The sequence below is a fragment of the Neofelis nebulosa genome, chromosome 15 (assembly GCF_028018385.1).
Source record: "Neofelis nebulosa isolate mNeoNeb1 chromosome 15, mNeoNeb1.pri, whole genome shotgun sequence".
In the NCBI taxonomy this organism is placed as follows: Eukaryota; Metazoa; Chordata; class Mammalia; order Carnivora; family Felidae; genus Neofelis; species Neofelis nebulosa.
Window position 1 is genome coordinate 9,036,079 of NC_080796.1, and position 19,643 is coordinate 9,055,721.

Here is a 19,643-nt window from a genome sequence, read left to right on the forward strand (position 1 = left end):
GCCGCTCCAGACGCCCCGAGACCCTCTGCCCCTGCTCGCCGCCGCGCGCGCCCTCCCGCGAGCCCCTTCCTTGGAGGGTCGCGGGGCCCGGCGTGGGGGGCGGGGGGAGCGCGGCGGCGACAGACCGCGGCCGAGCGGGGCAAAAGGGACACCCCGCGAGCCCGCCTGCCTTCGCGGGGTGCGGACCGTGCGGGGGCGCGCGTCCTCCGCCTCCTTCCCGGGTGCCCTCGGTTCCGCCAGCGCCCGTTAGCTCCCGGGGGTTGGGGGGACCATCTCGCTAGTTCCAGCGCTCCCGGCCGGCCGGAGGGGACCCCGTGGCTCCTTCCCAGCCCTTCTGTTCCTGACGGAGTGGGGAGCGCGCCGGGGCAATTCTGTGTCGGACCCTGGCTGCCCGCGGGGGCCCTGAGGTTCCCAGTGTCCCAAATTTTAAAACAAAGCCCCTTCCTAGAGGTACGGGTGCCGAAGGGTGCGTAGCGGGAGGGAATGAGAAGTTTCCCCACCCTGCGTCTCCTTACCCCACCCCAATCTGCCCTCCCCCAACCCCCAGCTTGCCTGCCCGGGACCCCCTCCCACCCCCCAAATGCCTGCGGGACTGGAGCGACAGGCGCCTCTGAGCCCTCCCCAGGAGCGAGTCGGCTGCCAGCGTATAAGGCTCCAAGTTCCCAAAGAGGTCAGCTGGAAGTGCTTTTCTGTTTTACTTTGGCCTTTCTCACGGCCTCGGGCTCAGCGCGCTCAGCCCGGCCTCTGGCCGTGGCTGTGATAGCGAAGGTCACACCCACCCAGCCACCCACCCACTCGGGTCGGATTCACGTTCCCTTTCGCGCCTACTGGTGCTTCTGTGCTGGGCGGCCGCCTGGCCAGGGTCGTGGAGCTGTCCGAGCAGGCAGTTAGGGGTCCCCTCCGCGGCACCTCCAGCAGCCTGCACCGCCCTGCACCGCCCTGCCCCGGGGTGGAGTGGGGGGTCATCAGGCCGGCTCTCTGCAAGTGTAGACTCCGGGAGGAAGCCTGGCCGATGTGAATTGCGTCGGAGATTCCCACCTGCTGGAGTACAGAGCACCGCCCAGGCATCTCTCCAGGATGTGAAGATCGCGTGTCTTCACTTTTTCCATGTGATGAAGTCAGTATCACCCGATATGGTCCTTTGAGGAAACAGATCCATGTGGCCGGGTAGGAGATGCTGTACCAGGCTGGGGCCGGCTGAGGGGATCACCTCCAGGAGGGGCAGCTGCCCACCAGGGCACCTGCAGGCCTCCCTGGGTCTCACCTCCCCAGGTACCTTTCCCACCCGGTCCTGCCTGCCGCTCCTCCTGGGCCCCTGCTCTCCTGCCCGAGGGGTCCAGCTCTTCACGCTTCCCTTTGTTAGACCCGAATCCCACGGGATTTTTGTAAGGAACCTTCCTGGGAACGCAGGAGAGAATAAAGAGAAAAATAAGCAAACCGCCAAAGGGCTAAAACCGGTGAGCCGGGGGGGTGCAGATGTCTGAATTTTCAGCAACTGAATCCGGGCGTTTTTTTTTTTTTTTTCCATTTCGTTTGGGTTGCCTTGTCTAGTTCACTGGGCGCACAGCCCCCCCCTTCTCCGTGCTGCGGGAGGGGTTCCTGATCCTGGGTGGTGTTTCTCCTCTGTTAGTCGGGGATGCCTGTCACTCTGGGTCCTTGAGAGGATCGAATTAAATGATAGAAAGCTCCGGGGTGGGGCGCAGGGGCGGTGCTCCGGGGGTGGTGGGTTCCTCTTGCCCTTGGCCTTTCTGCAGAGCGAGCCCTGCCCCCACCTCTGGATGTGTGGGGTGCTCTTTGGGGCCTTTGAGTCCTGTGGCTCTCTCTGCTCCCCTCGACCCGCAGGGCAGCCCCAATAGCAGAGCAGTCCCGGTGAAACGTACAGGTGGTTTTGTTCTGTCCTCCATGACTGGTGTCGGTGGTCCCAGCGCCTGGAAATCCTCTCCTTGGCCGAGACCCTCTTCTCCAGGTCCTTCTGGCTTATCTGAATATTTGTGAATATTAACTGAATATTTATGTCTGGCTCTGCCCTTTTGTGACACGCAGCCTGTTTCAGTCCACACGCTGTCATTCATTCCACAAACGCAGAGCGACCACCACAAGCCAGCCACTGGGTCTGACGATGAATACGTCAGTCAAGGCATCATAGACTGTTGGGGAAGATTGATGCAAACTTTGAATTTGGTGAATGCTGTCTTGGCAGCAAGAACAGAGCGTTTGAGCGCAGTTAGTTAATTCTTCCTGTGTGGAAGTGGGGTTCAGAGAAAGGCTCCCAGGGGTGCAGTAGTAGGTTAGACCCTGCCGAGGAAATCAACCCCATGGCCCCAAGCATTTGGGGTCCTCATTTTACCCGGGACTCTTTGGAAACCGGTCAGACCGTTGGCCCAAAGATCTTTTCTTTTTTTCTGGAAATGCCTTTCTCCGCAAGTCCTCTCCTCATTTGCAAATCGAATGAGAGAGCAAGTGGGGGGCTGAATGAGGCCATGTTTTTCCTCTAATGCAGGTGTCTCCGGCTCACCCAGTGTGCAGGGTCTGCGTGAGATGCCGAGTCCTTATAATCCCCGGGCCTTCTCGATGCAAGTGTCCGTGCTGTTAGGATGTCAGAGGGATGCTTCCTCCCCTGGGGAAAGGAAGGGAAGGAGCAGTGATCTGTGATCACTCTGACTCCTCATGGGAACAAAACAAAACAAATTTTAAAAATGGATGTGATGGGGGCGCCTGGGTGGCGCAGTCGGTTAAGCGTCCGACTTCAGCCAGGTCACGATCTCGCGGTCCGTGAGTTCGAGCCCCGCGTCGGGCTCTGGGCTGATGGCTCGGAGCCTGGAGCCTGTTTCGGATTCTGTGTCTCCCTCTCTCTCTGCCCCTCCCCCGTTCATGCTCTGTCTCTCTCTGTCCCAAAAATAAATAAAAAACGTTGGAAAAAAAAAAAATTTAAAAAAAAAAAAAATAAAAAAAAAAAATAAAAATGGATGTGATGGTGGGACGCCCGGGGAGCTCAGTCAGTTAAGTGTCCGACTTCGGCCCAGGTCATGATCTCGTGGTTCGTGTGTTCGAGCCCCGCGTCATCGGGCTCTGGGCTGACAGCTTACAGCCTGGAGCCTGCTTCCGATTCTGTGTCTCCCTCTCTCTGCCCCTCCCCTGCTCGCACTCCGTTTCTCTCTCTCAAAAATAAATAAATGTTAAAAAGAAATTCAAAAACGGATGGTGGTAAAGAGAGTGCCTCCCGGCAGCCCCCCCCCCCATGTCCCCCTGTCCCGTTCGGTGAAGTGCTACTCATCAAGACCATCGTGGGTAACTTCACGGTCCAAAAAGTAGGGCATTTTTAAGTTTCTATACAATTATTCATATGTGTCGCGAAAGTTCATTGTTAGGACCCAGCATGGACGGAGGGTTTGTCTGTTGGTCAGGGGCAACATCACACTTTTGTATTTGAAGATTTTATCTGTCTCCATTGACTTGGTGAGACGAAAACGTTGGTTACAGGGGAGTGGTGGGGAGGAGAGCCTCTACTGACGGTTAGCCATTCTGTCAGAATCCTGTTGGCCATCCATCCGTGGTTGGACATTCAGAAATATTTAATCTCTCTCTGATACACTGCCTAACTCTTTGACACTCAGCTGAAGTCTCGCTTCCCTAATAAGAGCACCGCAGGCCAGGCCGGCTCCGCTTCTGTCTTAATTCCCCGTAGCCCTGAGGCTCAAACCGATGACGAATATTGCCCTCTCTTGTGGCATCCTTTGTACTGTTGGCTTTTTGTCACTGTTTTAAGAGTTTACTTTTTGCCACTCTAAACATAAGTTCCTTGAAAGCAGCAACCATTTTAAATTTCTCCTTGATATTTATGCTAATTATGCTGTGAATATGCTATGCTATTTATGCTATTTATGAATGAATATGGACTTAGAAGCATACTCCTGGAATAGGGACTAGAGATCATCCGGTCCGATGCCTTTATTTTATATTTAAGTCTGGCAGTCCTGAGGATTCAAGAACCAAGGAAGTTTACATCCCATTCAGCCTTCTTAAGGAAGTTATTTGAGTACGTATTTCAGCAAAACCAGAGAGTAAACCAAGAGAGAAGATATGAGATCCAGGAAACAACGGATCCAATTCAGGGCAGCCATGAACATCCACCGGAGGAAAAATTGTTCAGCGGGTCTGAGAGCAGTCAGTCTTCTTTAGAGGGGGAGGATGAAGGCACAGGGGAAGCGTTTTCTGAGGATGATGTGAGAAGGGGACATTCCATAGAGTTAAGAGTGTCATTGGGACTGCCAGAAATAAAAGCTTTGTTAAAAAACAGAAAGCAATCAGTAACTGCAGTAAAGACAAAAAGCTGTGCAAAAGCATCAGGATCCAAAAATGAAGCAGCCCTCCCAGTTAGATCAGGAGGTCAGCAGGCTTCGAAAAAGAAGAAGAAAAATATTCCACACGATAAATGGAGTGAGACAGAATTTGGAGGGGAGTGGGGATACAGTGCAGCACACGTTTCCTCTACCAACAATAGAAAAAAGAGACGTAATCAGCGACTTCAGAAAAACCAAACCTTTTTCATGAAAGGCATAACTCAGATAGGAAACAAATCAAAATGTGGCCTGATACTGAGCAGATGGTGAAATATAAGAAAGGCTCTTTTAAGTGCGTAGGGCCTGTCTCATTGGAACAGTGGCCCACACTATGGGCTCTCAGCTCCTCTTTGACTCTGCAGCAAAGAATACTTGCTTAGTCATAATAATATAAATGCTGCTCGGTAGTTTTCAACTCTTCAACGCAACCGCAGACAAAGCCCCGAAGACTGCTTAATAACAGCTATAACGGAAGATGTAAAGATTTTCCATCCGGGCGACGTAAAATGAAAACCATAGCTCGTAGAACTTGGCAAGTGGATTGTGGTAGATTAAATTATCGTTCCCGATTCTTCAATGTCCTCCCTGAAAGAGGATGGCACTTACCCACCTGATGCCATATGGCTTGCCATGCTTCCTGTGGGAGGAGAGTACTTCCTTCCCTGCCCACTGATAACGGGCTTGGCCGTGTGACTGGCTTCAGCCAGTTGAATGCGAGTGGCGGTGACCGAGCAGACACTTAGAGAGGCATTGTGAATTTCTGGCATCGTTCTTCTCTTTCTCCCGTGAGAATGGCCGGTGGGGTCTGCTCGGCAGTCTGCCTCCCAGAATAAAGAGGACATCAGAGGCCGGGCACCGCGTGTCATGTGAATGAGAAGGAAGCATGAGTCGCTGAGGTTTTGTTGTCGTTGTTAAGCATTGGCGAGGGGGGTAGGGTAGAGGGTGTGAATGCCCTACTCCTATAAAGCGAGATGCTGTATGTAGTTGGCAGACCGAGAAATAAAGGTTACCAAGGTGATCATAAAGGTTGCCAAGGTGATCAGTCGAACTGAGCTAGAGTTATAGGGACAGTGGGGCAGTAGTGATCTCCTGGGATAATTTTGGAGGGGACGGCAGGAAGATGAGGGGTGATGTCAGTAAACTAATCCCACCTAGCCTAGCAGAAAGTCAAGGGCCAATGCTGATGAACTAGGAACAAGCAATACCAGTGTGCTCTGGAGATCAGGAAAACACCAGAAGAGTTCCCGCCCTTTTCTGACATCACCAAGGTTTCTGTGTCGACTGGCTCGTTCCCAGTGGTGCGTGTACCTGCTGAAATCGTGCCCCGCCTTTTAAAACTAGCCTCTCTCGGTCCTACACCATTCCCCGCACCACGGCCACGGCCCTCTCTCTCGGCTCCCGCAGGAAGTATGTGGGTTGGCGGTCACCCACCCCTCTTCTCTCACCTCCCCTCGAACCCACTGGCCTCTGCCTCCATCACTCACCTGAATTGTGCTTGTCGGGATCGCCGGCACCTCCAGGTTGCTAAATCCAGCGGTCAGGTCTCTGTCTCCGTCTTCTGGAACGTTCGGTAGCATTGGACGGCGTCCCCGCTCCCTCCCCCTTGAAACACTATCTTCTCCCGGAACACCTCCCGTCCTGGTTTTCTCTGCACCTCACAGCTCCTTCTCTGTCTCCCGTGGTCGTCTCGGCAGCCTCCAAACTTGAGGGTCCCCGGGGCACTTGAGGCTCTCAGTCTCCGCCTTCTCTTTGACCTTGTTCTTTTTCCCACCTACGCTTGCTCCTTTGATGTTCCTGCTGTTTCCTGGCCTTCAGTTGCATCCTTAAGAAAAAATTTTTTTTTTTTTTTAATTTTTTTTTTCAACGTTTTTTATTTATTTTTGGGACAGAGAGAGACAGAGCATGAACGGGGGAGGGGCAGAGAGAGAGGGAGACACAGAATCGGAAACAGGCTCCAGGCTCCGAGCCATCAGCCCAGAGCCTGACGCGGGGCTCGAACTCACGGACCGCGAGATCGTGACCTGGCTGAAGTCGGACGCTTCACCGACTGCGCCACCCAGGCGCCCCCAAAAAAAAAAAATTTTTTTTTAAGTTTATGTATTTATTTTGAGAGAGACAGAGCACAAGCAGGGGAGGGGCGGAGAGAGAGAGAATCCCAAGCAGGCCCCTCGCTGTCAGCACAGAGCCTGACACGGGGCTCCAACTCCTGAAACCCTGAGATCACGATCTGAGCCTAAATCAAGAGTCGGGGGCTGAACCGACGGAGCCCCCCCCCCCAGGCGCCCCTCGATTACGTCCTTATAATAACAACTCCCAAAGCCAGATCTTGGTTTCAGAGCTCTCCCCGGATTCCAAGATCTCGTACCCCACTGACTTCCTAACATCTCCACCCAGAAACCAAAAGACATCGAGGCGTAACCTCTCTAAAACCAACCCCTGCTGTTCCTCCCTGGACCTGCCTCTCCCTTCTTTCCCCCCACCTCGCAGCAAATGGCATCCTTCCAGGAGCTCAGGCCAAAAACCCGGACTCATCCTTGACTGCTTTTTCTTGCACCCCACGCCCAATCTGCCAGGAAACACTTCTGGCTCTGCTTTCAGAATCTCTTCGGCATCTGACCACTTCCTACCATGCCGCTTCTGCCTTGCTGGCCCAAGCCCGTCTTCTCCCGGATGATCTCAGTGGCCCCGTAAATGACCTGCTCACGTCTATTGATGTCCCTAGTGGTCCTCCCTCACCGTGACCGCCAGAGCGATCCTTTGAAAATAGGATGGAGTCAGGTCTTGTCATTTTTGAGCTGGAAACCCTCCAATCGCTCCGTGTCGCTCGGGGCAAAAGCCCAAGTTTTTGTCACAACCCACGAGGCCTTGGGCCCGAACTTTCCCAAAGAGATAGAACATGGGCCACAGGTATAACCTAAGATTTTCTAAGTACCTACGTTATACAAGATAAAAAAGAACAGGAGGAATGGACTTTAATAGATATTTAACTCAATATGTCCAAAGTACTTATCATCCGATTCGTATCAATAAAAATTATTGGGGCGCCCGGGTGGCTCAGTCAGTTGAGCACCGACTTCGGCTCGGGTCACGATCTCGCGGTTTGTGAGTCTGAGCCCCACGTCGGGCTCTGTGCTGACAGCTCGGAGCCCGGAGCCTGCTTCCGATTCTGTGTCTCCCTCTCTCTCTGCGCCTCCCCTGCTCTCTCTCGCTCTCTCAAAAATAAAAAAATAAAAATGATCAGTGGAAGGTTCTGTGTTTTTGTTTTGCGGGCTAAGTGTTCAAGACCTGGTGTGCGTCGCTCGCTTACGACACGTCGCAGTTTGAAGCGGCCCCGCCCCGGGGCTCACGGGCCACTGAGACACGGCCAGCGCATCTGTTTCCCACGGTCCTGCGGGTCATCGCCTCCTCTCTGTCTCACTCACTCTGTTCTAGCCCTGGAACATCGTCTCTCTCCGTCCTCTCCGTCTCACTCACTCTGTCCCACCGGCCTCTTTGCCATTTCTTGAATATTTCAGAGGCACCTTCTCACCCTAGAGCTTTGACATTTGCTGTTCCTTACGCCTGGCGTCCTCGTCCCACAGAGATCTATGTGGCTCGCTCATTCGCGTCCTGAGATCTCTGCTCCCGTGTCGCCGATGCCGCAAGGCCACGTATTGGTGTGGCGGGGCGGCCACAGCCAGCGCCACAGACCGGGCGGCTTGAGCGACAGGAATTTATCTTTCTCACAGTTCCGGAGGCTGGCGTGAGGTGCTGGGGGTGGGGACTTCAACTTGGGGACTTTGAGGGGATGCAGTGCAGCTCAGACACCTTCCCAGAGGACGTTACTTGGGACTGCAGCTCTTCCCCACCTCCCCACACCCCTACCTTTCCCTACTCCGCTTTCCTTAAGAGCACTATTTTTTCCTACCGTCTGTCTCCTGGAGGAGGGCAGGGTTTGTTGTTTGTTTGGTTTTGATTCTGGTCTGCGTTGTTCATTGCTGTAACCCTGCACCCTGGAACAGAGCCTGGTTTATAACAGAGGCTCCACAGACAGAAGCTGGATGGATGATGGGTTGGGGGGGGGGTGGTGGATATATATGCTAAAACCAGAAATAGAAGTGATTGCCTTTTGAGGCACCCAGGGGGGCTCCATCGGTCAAGCGTCCGGCTCTTGATTTCAGCTCAGGTCATGATCTCACAGTTGATGGGATCAAGCCCTGCGTTGGGCTCGGCACTGATAGCACGGAGCCTGCTTGGGATTGTCTCTCTCCCCCTCTCTGCCCCTCCCTGGCTCGTGATCTCTCCCGAAAGAAAAGAAGTGATTGCCCTTGGGAAGCTGGACGCGGAGCAGGGAGAGGTGACGTAGGGGACAATTGCTTTCCCCTGAAAGCCCCTTTTTCCCTATTTGATTTTTTGAAAAAACTATATACCTGTATTACTTGATTTTTTTCTTTAAGTTTATTTGTTTTGGGGGGGGAGGGGCAGAGGAAGGAGGAGAGAGAGAGAGAAAATCCCAAGCAGGCACCATGCTGTCAGTGCAGAGCCCGATGTGGGGCTTGAACCCATGAACCATGAGATCATGACCTGAGCCAAAATCGAGAGTCAGACGCTCAACCGACTGAGCCCCCACCAGGTACCCTACTTGCTTTTTTTTTTTTTTTTTTTTTTAAGGATAAGAATCAACGCTATGGGGGCGCCTGGGTGGCACAGTCGGTTAAGCGTCCGACTTCGGCCAGGTCACGATCTCACGGTCCGTGAGTTCGAGCCCCGCGTCGGGCTCTGGGCTGATGGCTCGGAGCCTGGAGCCTGTTTCGGATTCTGTGTCTCCCTCTCTCTCTGCTCCTCCCCCGTTCATGCTCTGTCTCTCTCTGTCCCAAAAATAAATAAAAAACGTTGGAAAAAAAAAATTAAAAAAAAAAAAGAATCAACGCTATGGAAAGAGAAGGGACTTTTATACCCTGTCAATAGGAACGTAAATTGGGATATCTTTTCTGGAAGCCGGTTTGGCCCTTACGTATTAAGAGTCTTAAGACGTTCATGACCTTTAATTCAGTAATTCTGCTTTCAGGAATTCATCCTAAGGAGACAACCAAAAACAGGGACAAAAAGTTATGCATAAAAATGTGCCACGAAGCATTATTTATAACCTCGAAAATCATAAACAAACTCGGCACCTGGCTGGCTCAGTCAGTGGAGCGTGTGACTACTTGATCTTAGGATTGTGAGTTTGAGCCCCACGTTGGGCACAGAGATTACTTTAAAAAATGGTGTTGGGGGGCGCCTGGGTGGCGCAGTCGGTTAAGCGTCCGACTTCAGCCAGGTCACGATCTCGCGGTCCGTGAGTTCGAGCCCCGCATCAGGCTCTGGGCTGATGGCTCGGAGCCTGGAGCCTGTTTCCGATTCTGTGTCTCCCTCTCTCTCTGCCCCTCCCCCGTTCATGCTCTGTCTCTCTCTGTCCCCCCAAAAAAAAAAAAAAATGGTGTTGGGCACCTGGGTGGCCTAGTGGGTTGAGCCTCCGACTTCGGCTCAGGTCATGATCTCGCGGTCCTTTAGTTTGAGCCCCGCATCAGGCTCGGTGCTGACAGTTCGGAGCCTGGAGCCTGCTTCGGATTCTGTGTCTCCCTCTCTCTCTGCCCCTCCCCTGCTTGTGCTCCCTCTCTCTCTCTCAAAAATAAAACATTAAAAAAATTTAAGAAATGGTGTTATAAATAAACCCAGGTGACAACAATGGAAGAAAGGTTAAATAAATCGCGGCTGTCTTTATGGTAGAATATTACATACCTATGAAAATAGTGTTTACAAAGTTTCTGATGATGTGGCAGAAGGGGGAAAAAGTAGGTTGAAATTGTGCCATCAGGAGGATCTCAAATCTTTGTTGTTTGCTTGATTCCAACGTACCTCCTTTCCCGACATTTGGGATGTTTCTAAACAGGAGACTGATACCAAGAGCCATGATCTTTTTCCTTTCTTTCCTAAAAAGTTGCCAGATTAGCAGCGTGTCTTATGATCGACAGACTCTTAAAATCCAGACGACGCAAGGTGGAACGTAGCTAGGTAAATAGACAGATGGGTAGAAAGAACCAGAAGAAGGCACATTGAGATGCTAACAGGTGGCGAGAGCCTGGGGGATTATTTTTCTTCCTTATACTCTTCTGTATTTTCCAAATTTTCTAAAATGAACATAAAATGTATTACTTATTTTTTTTTAAGGTTTATTCATTTTTGAGAGAGACAGAGCACAGGCGGGGTTCGGGCAGGGAGAGAGAGGGAGACACAGAATCTGAAGCAGGCTCCAGGCTGTCAGCACAGAGCCCGACGCAGGGCTCGAACCCACGAACCGTGAGATCATGACTCGAGCTGAAGTCAGACACTCAACCGACTGAGCCCCCCAGGCTTCCCTGTGTATTACTTTTTAAAAAAAATTTTTTTTAATGTTTATTTTTGAGACAGAGAGAGACAGAGCATGAACGACGGAGGGTCAGAGAGAGAGGGAGGCACAGAATCTGAAGCAGGCCCCAGGCTCCGAGCCATCAGCCCAGAGCCCGACGCGGGGCTCAAACTCACGGACCGCGAGATCGTGACCTGAGCCGAAGTCGGACGCTTAACCGACTGAGCCACCCAGGCGCCCCTGTGTATTACTTTTCTAACTGGAGAAGCTGAATAAACATCGTCTTGAGCAAACATCCTTCTCATCGGGTTACGATGCTCCGATGCAAATGTGGCAGAGTTTGGACGATGGCAACGGGGCCTCTGTGTCTACACCCCACGTGGTGACTCTTTCTGTCTAGGTATACGCTGCAGGATCGTTGAACTCCGGTGTTCACCTGCCACCGTGTCAGGTGTGGCCAGGGGGTCAGAGGCTCCCCGTCACTCTCGCGAGCTGTATGATGCGCTCAGTAACTCTCCCGTGGGATGTGTCCCGTTATGGGTTGGGTCAGGGGTGACTGGGTCCAGTTCAGTAACGCAGCTGGCCTCCCCATTTCTTCTGAGATGTTTCGAGGGCCCGAGCTGTTGGAAGTGGTTGGTCAGCAGGGGATACGGAAGAAGTTTGTGTTTCAGAGAAGCGTGGCCCCAGTGCTGAGCAGGGGACAGTGAATTCCGGGTGCCCCCAGCAGCGTGTCACTTGCTGGGCATGCAGTATGCCCCTACTGTGTTCCAGGTCTGTACTCGAGCTGAGGAACGGAGTCAGAGAAGACAAGGCCCCGCCCTCTAGGAGCTGGCTGGCTGTCGGGGAGGGGGGCCGGAGCAACGGGCATGTGTGTTAATGGAAGAATGTTCTGGGCCCAACTAATGCTGTGCACAGAGGTGAGGGAATGCGTGTCGGCAAAACTGGCCTCAGGGAAAACGAGCCATGGGCTGAACAGAATGACCCGGGGCAGGGGGGCACCTGGGTGGCTCGGTCAGTTAAGCGTCCAACTTCGGCTCAGGTCATGATCTCGCGGCTCGAGGGTTCGAGCCCCACGTCGGGCTCTGTGCTGACATCTCAGAGCCTGGAGCCTGCTTGGGATTCTGTGTCTCTCTCTCTCTCTGCCCCTCCCCTGCTCGTGTTCTGTCTCTCTTTCAAAAATAAATATTAAAAAAAAAACCAAAAAAACAATGACCCAGAGGGGAGGGGGGCACGGAATGAAGTGACATTTCTGGTTGTGCATCAGAGTCCCGAAGCCGCAAGTGTCACAGACGTCAGGAGGCCTCGGAGCTCGTTCCGGATCTCAAGAGCGTGAGACCCGGAGCAGGCCCTGTGACCTCTCCGAGCCTCTGTGTCTCCATCTGTGAAATGGACATAATTCCCGCCCAGACGCCTCACAAGGTCATTGTCAAGGTCATTGTCTTTTTTTGTTATGAGTTGACATCAGGAAAATTTCATGGGTTCTCAAGGTGATCTCTGGGGCCATTCTGGCAGAGGCTCCGGGCTCGGGGGCAGGACACCAGGAGCATTCAGGCCCCATGCGCTGGGGGGTGAGTGTGAGGTCTCTGGGGTGGGGGGGTGTTGATGGTTCACACCCCATACCCAGGGCCTGAGGCTGACTTTACAGTTTTCTAAGAGGCCGTGGGAGCATCCGACTGGTAATGTGTGTGTGTGTGTTGGGGGGGGGGGGGGGGACACATATGCATGTGCACACACGAATCCCACCCCAGCCTTTACCTCGAGTTATTTTACCGTAGGCAGAGGCGGTTCCTAGGCCTGTGTGGTGCCCCGTGAAGCCCCGTCACCTAGGCAAGGTGGGGGTGGCCTTGGCCGTACGTCGGGCAGGTGCGTCTCCAGCGTGGGAACTTCCCCGCGAGAACTGAGTGCTGGGTCTCCGTGCCCCAGTCTGAGCCGTGCGCACCCGGGACGACCTTTCGAGGGGACGCCGAGGCGACAGCGTGGGGGCAACGTTTATTCAAATGGCAAAACACAGGGACCTGTTCTGCATTTCCTTTAGAAAAGGCCTTAAATTCCATTGGAGAGGTTGCTCTCCTGGACGGAGTAAGATGACGTTGAGGCCAGGGCCGTCCCAGAGCCCAGAATGCGGGGTTGGGCACGGCCGGGGTTCGCCTGTGGAGCCGAGCACCCCGTCGGCTTTGGTCGTTTACAGAGAAGCTTGACTTCGATGCCAAGAATAATCCGGTGTCTGTAGAGAACAGCCTGTCCTAGAACCTGGACAAAGGAAATGGTCCGGCCTTCCCAGGGCCGGGAGCTTTACCCAAGAGGGGCCGCCTCTGCCTGGGGGGCCTGCCCTGGGTCTGTCCCCGCAGACTCCGGCAGTGACCCTCCCGCCACCTTGGTGCCGCTCGTAGTGGGCGCCCGATTGCCACTTGTCAAATCGAACGTGCGCACGGGCCCTGCAGAGATGTACTGAAGGGTGCGGGGGACGGCGTGTGACCCGCCGCCAGGGCCTCCTCATCACTGCCAGCCTCTGCGCCCCTCCTGACGGCCTCGTGGAGGTGAATTCGCAGGCCTGTCGTGCGCATTGTGGATAGTGATCTCCCACGGATGGAAGGTTCGTGGCAGCAAGTCTCTGGGGGCCGTTTTCCCAGCGCATCTGCTCACTTCCTGTCTCCGTGTCACGTTCGGCTAACTCTCGCGATATTTCTGACTTTCTCGTTATTACAGTTGCTATAGTGGTCTGTCGTCGGCGTTTATGATTCCGACGCACAGATGGCTGGCGTTCGCTTGACTTGTTTTTTAAAAAAATTTTTTAATGTTTATTTATTTTGGGGAGAGACAGAGCGTGAGTGGGGCAGAGAGAAGGAGACGCAGAATCCGAAGCCGGCCCCAGGCTCCGACCGTCAGCACAGAGCCCGACGCGGGGCTCGAACCCAAGAGCTGTGAGATCATGACCTGAGCCGAAGTCGGACGCTGAACCGACTGAGCCGTGCAGGCGCCCCCTTGACTTGTTTTATTGTAACCGTCGCTTTGCTGCGGCGTTCTGGAGCCAGACCCGCAGTGCCCCTGAGGTCCACCTGTACGTACCGCGTGCACCTTTCAAAGTGTGTGATTCCGTGTTTGTTGTTCATTAGCAAATCCATCGTCTTCTGTGCCTTCCCCCGTCCTGTCTTCTGGTCTCGCTATTTGACCGCGTTCTCTCAGAACCTCCGAAGCGCCATGCGACGGGAACGCGCCAACACAGGTGCCTCCGAGGAAGCTTCTGGCGTGGCCGCCTCGGGGTCAGCTGGCGCAGGCATGCGAGTCCGGGCAGGCCGGGCCCGGGTCGCTGTGGCGGATGGTGACAAGACGCGTCCGGCGCGGAAGGCCAACCCCCCCAGGGAAGACGCGACAGCCCGGCACCAGTGCGGAAGCTGAACCCTGGGGCCTTTCTGGGGTGGAGAGAGCGCTGCCCTGCGGGACAGGCCGGCTCTGGCCACGCTGGCGTGTGTGGGAAGCGTCCCCCGTGGGCCGGGCTGCGTGGCCGCGGCCCCTCCAGGGTCACCGCGTGGTGTGGCCGGGCCGTGACGTTGCTGTGCCAACGGGGCTTCTGTGTCCCCAGATCACATCTGTGCCCCTGTCCCCGCTCTGACCACTTCCTCTTCTGCTCCGAAGCCCTCGGCAGCTCCCCGCCGTCCATGCACGGGCTCAGTTCGGACGCCACGCTGGGCCCACGGGACCCGTGAACTGTTACCCACGCTGCTTCAGTGGTTTGTTTAGTCCAGCGGGGCCGCTTGGTTTCCCAGGGTGCCGCCTGGGCCCTGGCCCCTGTCGCACGTCTGCCCCCCCGTCACGGGCGGGATGCCCAGCCGTCCAGGCCCGTCTCACGTGGCCTCCTGACCACTTCCGTGGGGGCGCTCCTCCTTCCGGCACCGTCCGGCCACCTCCGTGTTCCTCTTGCTCCCTTGAAATCCTGCTTTTTCTGTTTAAATCTAGAGTGTCCTTCCCGTGGCGGTGCGGGCTAAGTGTCTGTCACCTGCTGGTGGGGCCTCCCACCGCTGGTCCGGGCAGGTGGAATGAAACGCACGTTGATTTCCTGTGGCAAAGCAGGGTGGAGGGCGCCTTGTTCCTTTCATCTGCCGAACCCCAACCCAAGGGACACAGGCTTTCGTGTCTCCCCCCCGCCTTCCCAGCTCAGCTGGAGGTAGGGGGACCGCCTTCTCCGGCTGCAGGCGGAGTGGAGGGCTTGCTGTACCGGAGCATGTGCGCCTCTGAGGGGTCCTTGGTGTCCCGGCCGCTCCGGGGAGGGATGTTGGCTGTCCCTTCGCTGGGGCAGAGGGCCTGCTCTGCGGGAGCTTCGCTGGGGACAGTCACGAGGTTACTGAGAAGAACCGGGCCTCCATCCGTCTGTTCGAGTTATGCAGCTAATGGCTGATAAGTAGAGGAGGCCGACAGGGGAGGTGATCGATCTTAGTAAACTGTTTTAATCAAGATTGGCTTGGGCAGTAGCCATCACATTACATCTAGGGGGGAGTTTTGATGGAGAGCAGGATGTTTGCGTGACCTCAAAGTGTCTCCACAGAATGCTTATGACTTGCGGTGGGGGCGGGCGCCTGGGGGGCTCAGTCGGTTAAGCGTCTGACTCTTGACTTCGACTCAGGTCGTGATCTCGCGGCTCATGAGTTCGAGCCCCGCATCGGACTGCACTGACAGGGTGGAGCCTGTTTGGGATTTTTCTCCCCCCGCCCCCATCCCTCACCTGCTCTCACTCTCTGTCTCTGTTTCTCTGTCTCTCAAAATAAATAAAGAAACTTAAAAAAAAACCTGCAAAGGGAAAAGTCATACAGCATCTCGCCGGGTGAACCGAGTAATATCGCCTAGACCTTGAAAGAATTATGGCCACACACTGTACGGGCGCATTTCTATGGACTGTCTGGAAGGGGCAGGTGCACAGAGGTGGAAGACAGTGTGGCCGAGGGGCATGGCTCGGAGAACACGGGGAGACCTGCGGATACATACGGGGGTTCTTCCCGGGTGGCAGAGACGTCCTCAAATTGGATGTGCTGCTTTGCACGACTCTGAATATACCAGAAGCCACTCAATTATTAAATGGGTGAATGTGACGGCACATGAATTACCTCTCAGTTAAGCTGTTAAAAATTTACATCGCTGAGGCGGGACGCAAAGATATGGCGGGCTTCTTGGTGGGATCTCCTGGGTTGGGGGGGGGGTCATAGCAACACTTGTGTCGCGTTGGGGGGTGCGTGATCTGAACCTACTCTGAAGAAACACCAGGAAGCCCAAAGTGAGGGGGATTCTTCTGCAACATAGCTGGGCAGCGTTCTTCCAAAATATCAGTGTCGTGAAAGATTGAAGAAGACTGAAGAAACACGACAGCCGGGTACAGAGCATAATCTTGGATCGGATCCTCTACTGAAGGGAAAACAAGTACCAAGATGGACATTATCGAAGCAAAGTGGCAAAGCCGGAATATTGGGCTCTCAATTAGATACGTTACCGTATCTGCTGTCACGTTTCCTCAAATCGGCAACTGTGTAAGAACACAGCTTTGTTGTTAGATACACGATTAAGGGACGCAAGAGCCATGACGTATGCAGCCTGTTCACAAATGGGTCGGGAAAAAGGAATCATAACACAGAGCGAAAGAAAGTCGCTAAATTAGCAAAGTAGCAAGAATCGGTGATGGGTAGAGCATAGATGGGAGTGCCCTGGATTGTTCTTGAAACTTCTCTGCAAGGTTGGGAGTATTTTAAAAGTTAAAAAATATGGTTAAAGGGGCGCTTGAGTGGCTCAGTCGGTTAAGTGTCCAACTTTGGCTCAGGTCATGATCTCACGGTTTGTGGGTTCGAGCCCGCGTCGGGCTCTGTGCTGACAGCTCAGAACCTGGAGCCTGCTTCGGATTCTGTCTCCTTCTCTCTCTGTCCCTCTCCTGGTCTCTCTCTCTCTCTCTCTCTCTCTTAAAAAGAAATAAACATTAAAAGAAGAATTTAAAAAATATATGGTTAAAAATCAAATATACTCCTAGGGTTCAACTAAATGCAAAGTAGGATACTCTGAGTAGGCTCTTTCTTCTCCCCTAAGGTCTATTACCAGTTCTGACCGACTCGGGGGCCGTCTGGGGCCACAGGAGGGGAGTCGTGGTGCAGGTGGCATTGGCCTGTAGGGCCCAGACGCCCTTAAGAGATTTTCCCAGGAACTCCCCCTGTTGAAACCCCCGAGGTCACACGCAAGTTTGGCGCAGTCCTGTGGGCGTGTGTGATCCGCGCAGGCTTGAGCGTCACAGAAATGAGTTTCCCAGGAGGCCGGGCGACATAGGCAGCTTCCTCTGCAGCGGCCGGCTGGGACTAAACCCGCTGCGTGTGCAGCCTGCCTTTGGGGCGCACCAAGAATCTGAACGCCCCAGCCAGAGCTGGAGCGGATCCCAGGGCTCCAGATCTATTTTGGAGAGGTCTTTTCTTGTTTATTCCTGTTTGGCATCTCCGTGTGGAGTCAGAGAATCCTCCGTGGACCTCAGAGAAACCAACCTCCAGCCAACGGCCAGTGAGCGCATCACGTCATCACGCCAAGCACAGAACTTCCCCTCGGCCTTGGCTGCTCCGGCGGGGAGGGGGGCCCTGGGGTTGAACGTACAAATGGAATCTTCCCAGGAATCACTCTGTGGCCCGGCTCGGAAGCGGATGGAAACGTAACCGTCTTTGGCCCAGAGAGCTGGGGTTCTGAGGTCAGAAGGTTCGGTTGGTCTTGGGCTTCAGCGTCCGTGGCTTGACTCTGAGTCTGACGCACGTCAAGGAGCGGGGCCTCGGTGCTTCAGAAATGATTTTAACGAAAGCGGGGAGAAGCCACAGGGGCCCGTGGCTTGGGCCCGCTCTTGGACGACCCTCCGCCGTGCGCTTTATTTTCCCCGCCAGCTCTCACCTCAGCTCAATGCAGCTCACGTCACGGGATGTTCTGGATCTCCCCGTGTGGGGCCCCCCGAGGACCCAGGGCCAGCTCTCCCCTGTGTCAGGACGCGGGGACTCGGGGATGCTCGGAGAGACCAGGGGAAAGGCAGGCGGGTCTCCGCAGTGCTGTCTGCCTCCTGTCATTTCGTGTTCCGTTTGGGGCTCCCGGCCGCCGGGGGGGACGGGCACTGTCACCGCCTGGGAGGGGAAGTGCACGTGACTGTCAACACAAGTCTGAAGATCGCGAACGCTGACCGGGGGTGGGAGGCGGACCGATGGGCAGAACGTCCCTTAAAACCGAGCAGCCGTTGTCTTGGGCTCTCTGGCCTACCTGCCACTCTGCTTCCGTTTATCACGACAGCCCGCCTCCCAGCCTCTCCTTCCAGCCCCGCCATGAGGGCCCCGGGCCCTGAATGGTGCTCACCGCCCCCGTCTGGGCCCCACCGTGTGCCTGTCCACAGCCCGGGTGGCGAGCAGTCCCGCCTCTGTGTTTATGCTGAGATGTTTATGCTGAGATCTTCGACGAAGATCTCCGAGCAGGACCACGGCAGCCTGTACCTTTGTCAGGAGGCGAATGGGGGCCCCACTCCGGCTGCCTGTCCTGCTGGCCCTGGTTGGTTTTGTGCTTTTGTTTCCCGAAGGGGTGAGCCCTGCCCTTGCGGAGGTGGGGGCAGGAGGGGAGGCCTCCACCGCCTGTCTCCCTGGCGCCCCATCCCTTCTCTGACTTGCTCTGGGCCCCGGGGCGCTGGCCTCCGTGGCCTGCCTCACCAGGGGTGTTGGGCACTGGGAGGCACTGGCAGGGGACGGAAGAGAGGGACGGAGGCTGGCTGTCAGCTCCTCCTGTGGCCGTGGCTTCTGCCCCGCAGCCCCCTTCTGCCACCCCAGCCCCAGCCTGTTTCCTGCTGGGACCCTCTGGCGCAGAGATGGCTGTTTCCAGCGCGTCCCCCTCCACCGGGCAGGGGGATCCTGGCCCGCCAGCTTGGCCCCACCACCGCCCCCCCACTTCCCCCGTGGTCCTGCAGAAGCCGGTTCTAACACGGTCTTCCTCGTGGAAGTTCTGGAACAGCCAGTACCCTGAGCCGGAGCCTCCTGCCCGTGGACGGTCGTGGGCGTCCGGCTGCCAAACGGCTCCCGTGCTCGTGAGATGCCATGCTCCCAAGTGGGCCGGGGGGGGGGGGGGGCACAGGGCAGCGTGACTCCCCGGCTTGCACATCAGGGGTCCCCTTCTGGGTTTCCTCCACGGTTTTCGCCTTCTTGTTTTGCCGCCAGCCCCGGCCGGGCTCCCTGGGGGGGCTCTGGGCCCGGCGCTCGGCTCACGGAGCTCAGGGCCGACCTCTCCTCCCAGAGAAGCTGGGCTCTGGAGGCTCCGCTGTGCCGGGAGCACCCTCCCCTCCTCCTGCCTTTGCCTCTGGGCCACCACCCGCTCCGCCTCTCCCCTTCCCCATAGTCCGCAGACGTCCGCCTTTCGCCAACTCCCCGTCCATCGGCAATCCTCAGGGACACTTCTCCAGCTTTGTCATCACTTTGGAAGAGCCACCGTCTGGCCCCTGTTCGTGCCTGGCACAGCTACTCCTCTTTGGCTCCCTGAGATAACCACGGGCCATTAAAAGCCAGTCACCTCCTCCGTCCGGTGCACTGTCCACTCCCAAAGACCCACCATTTTGCTCTCTAGCCCCCCGCTTCCCTTCTGTCGCCCACCCGCCCCCTTCGGAGCCCGGGGCCAGGAACACCGTGAAATCGTCATCGCGTGGCTTGATTTTTCTTCCTCCATGCACAGCGAGAGCCTCCGCTGTTTGAGTTGTCTAAAGCCCCCGGTGATTCCTTGTTAGGAGCAGAGTCATCAAAACACGCTTATTATGTTTTAAGTCTTCACAAAAGACGCCCCAAAGCGGTGCGTCGTCTGCTTGAAAGGATCCCCTGCGATAGCCATGCCAATTACGTTTTGAAAAAGCAGAAAGGTTCTAGTCGGGTACTTCGGAATCCGGCTTTCTCCCCCTCCTGTGTGATTTGTGTGCA

General features: G+C 55.4%; 1 protein-coding gene across 2 annotated transcripts in view; it reads left to right on the forward strand.

The window, feature by feature from the left end:
* The window catches only part of STUM (stum, mechanosensory transduction mediator homolog), a 63,506-nt gene that overhangs the window by 667 nt on the left and 43,196 nt on the right, over positions 1–19,643 (forward strand). The gene's annotated exons all lie outside the window — the stretch shown is intronic.